Here is a 3,040-nt window from a genome sequence, read left to right on the forward strand (position 1 = left end):
TTTTTAATTGATGTATGCCCATTTACTTACAAAAAATAATTACCGATTGTTTTATCAGATATAGCAGATAGGGGTGTCAAACAGGTCGGGTTTGGTCATTTTCAGGTTCGGATCATATAAAAATGGGTCAATAAACCCTTAACTTGAACCTGACCCATTTAATTAATGGGTCAAAAATTGAAACCCCGACATGATCTGTAGCAGATCGGATCAACCTGCTAATGACCAATTTAACCTACTTTTTTTTTAGGTCATCAAATTCATATATTTCAGGTCATTTGACCCATTTAACCTTAATTAAAGGCTTCCTCCAAAAATAAACGTATGCCACTTAATGCAGCGAGCACACGGTATTCTTTAGTAAAAGGCAAAAGAATAGTTCGCTTGGTGCTCACGGCGTGACTGCGTAAGTTGGTATGAGATCTGTGGAAGTGATTTAAAGGATTTTTCTTTTATTAGTATCTTTCATAAACGATGTGGGATAACTTCCTTTGTTATTGAAGGTCATCTTCAGCTGACAAATCCCTTAGCCGATGTGGGACAACTTTCTTTCTTATTGAAAGTCATCTTCAGCTGACAAATCCCTCAATACATGGTAATTGGTATTATCTTAGTTTTACGAAGTATTTGGCAAATGTTGATCCGTCTTAAATTTAATAAATGGGTTAAATAGGTTTTTTTCGGATTTAAATATTCAACCTGAACCTAATCATTTAATAAACAGATCAGGTCGGGTTGACCCATTTAATTAATTGGGTAAAAAATCTAAACCCAAACCCGCTAATTTCGAGTCGGTTTCAGATCAGGTTAGCAGGTCGGGTCAGCTTTTGCTAGCCCTAATATTAGGCAGATCAATTTATTTCAATTAGTTTATATATATATATATATATATATATATATATATATATATATATATATATATATATATATATATATATATATATATATATATATATATATATATATAAATATATATATATATATATAAATATATATATATATATATATATATATATATATATATATATATATATATTCCGTATGCAATCTCTTCTGTATAGATATTGTGTTCTTCCTTTTTTCGTATTATTAGAAAACTGAAATTGGACTTAATTTGCTAAAATTAGGTGAAAATTTGATTCGGATTTATAACAGTTCGATTTACAATCGGTTTGGGTTTGTATCAGTTCAGGTTAAAAACAGTTCGATCAATAATCGATCGGGTTTGTATCAGTTCGGGTTAAAAACAGTTCGATCTTATTCGGTTTTAGTCAGGTTACATTCGGTTACGTGCATAATTCGGGTCGGATTTGACTCGGGTCGATCACTGTTCAGTTCGGGTAACATCGGTTAAGGTTTATATGTCGGGTTTAAAATTCGGTTGCAGTTCGAGTTCGATTTTGCCCTTTTCGGTTATCAAACGGTTCGAGTGAAGTATCGGTTCGGGTAATTGCGGTTGGGTAAACCTAAAAAACTTACATTTTTTCGAGTCGGATAATTTTCGATTCCGGGTCGGATTTTCGGGTCGGGTTTGTTTTGAACAGCTCTAAGTATGGGCATTATGAAAATTGTTGACAACCTAGGTATTATGAATAATTTACAAATAAAATAAAAAAAATCACCTCTTATGTAAGACTGTCTCCCCATGAGATGAACCACATAATTAACTCATTTCTGTGTTTAATCACTCTAAAATGGTAAGTAATCGTTCTAATACACTAAATGTACATAGACCAGTCCAATAAGAATGGTCTCACCATGACCATCCCATTTAAGAATTTGTGAAATAAAAAATAAAAAATTATAATCAAACTTATACTAAGAAAGAAGCAGGCATTGCTTTGCCAACGACAAATGGTTACCTTATATCGTACAATCAGAGGTTATTAATGACAAGAAATCAACTCAATAAAAAATTAACTGTTGTATTAGCTTTTTAGTTGGAGGTTATCATTGATATAAAAAATTTCAAGAAACAAACCCAATTAAAAACCTAATTCCATTGTATTATCTTATATGCCAATATCATTTGTATATCGATCCTTATACTCGTTGACTTGTCGAAAGTAAATGATCTCTGATGTGGTGGGAATTTTACATCAATCACCATCTTATCTCAACTTTCTTGTACTTATAAAATAATAATTTCATGTATTTTCATTATAAGAATATTCCAAGGCAATCAATATCAGGAACACCCTCAAATATCTGCTTAAACCACCGCCTTCAACAACATCATGGGTAAGTGTAGAATAACAATACTTATAAAATGCCAATCTCAAATAAAAGAAGCTGTTAACATATCCAAAATGCCAATCTTGGCTCAACCAACCATATCCAAAATCCTGATCATAACAAATTTTATGTACGAGAGTCCATATATTCCGTGTATGATTTTGATAACATATGTCGAATTCAACCCACGAATTTCAGAGCACTACTAAAAAACATCTATATCGTATATCTATTTTTTACGATAATTTTGCATTCTTATTATATCGATTCAACTATACGGGAATTTGATTCATGTGATGACCCGTAACTAAGGGGTACTACATTAATCACTTAGTCTCTGGCTTATTGTCGTTATAAATCTGTACTGGTCGCCCTAAATCTTATGATTTAGGGGATGTAGGAAATAATGGTAAAACATTTTTAAGTATACTATTTTCCTTATGATTATCAGGTGTACTATTGACTAAATTTGTGTCTTTAACTTCACCCAAATTCTTCTCATCTACTACACATGAACGCAAATTAGGGTTGAATTCAAACAAACGTTTCATGTTCTCAATAGATGAATATGGCTCTATGTACATGTAACCCCCATTTCGTGAGAAGGTGCAAGGCTTGTAAATAAGTCCTTCGGTCGGTGAGATCATCGGAAACAACAATTGGTTTCCATGTGAAGAAATATATAAAATGGAAAAATTACTAAATGTAGTATTACCTAAATTACTATAATCTAATTTTGTAGCAATGATGTTTGAATTGTTATTCGTGAGTAGACCTGTCAAATTGGTTAGTCGGGCTGAATTCT

The 3,040-nt window shown here is 32.0% G+C and overlaps 1 non-coding gene across 1 annotated transcript; it reads right to left on the reverse strand.

Moving 5' to 3' along the window:
• Positions 1-288: 288 nt before the first annotated feature.
• LOC130814367 (U5 spliceosomal RNA) lies at positions 289-404 on the reverse strand. The gene has a single exon (XR_009042394.1). It is a non-coding gene; the product is annotated as a U5 spliceosomal RNA (small nuclear RNA).
• Positions 405-3,040: the final 2,636 nt, after the last annotated feature.

This window comes from Amaranthus tricolor, chromosome 5, assembly GCF_026212465.1.
Source record: "Amaranthus tricolor cultivar Red isolate AtriRed21 chromosome 5, ASM2621246v1, whole genome shotgun sequence".
NCBI classification, from domain to species: Eukaryota; Viridiplantae; Streptophyta; class Magnoliopsida; order Caryophyllales; family Amaranthaceae; genus Amaranthus; species Amaranthus tricolor.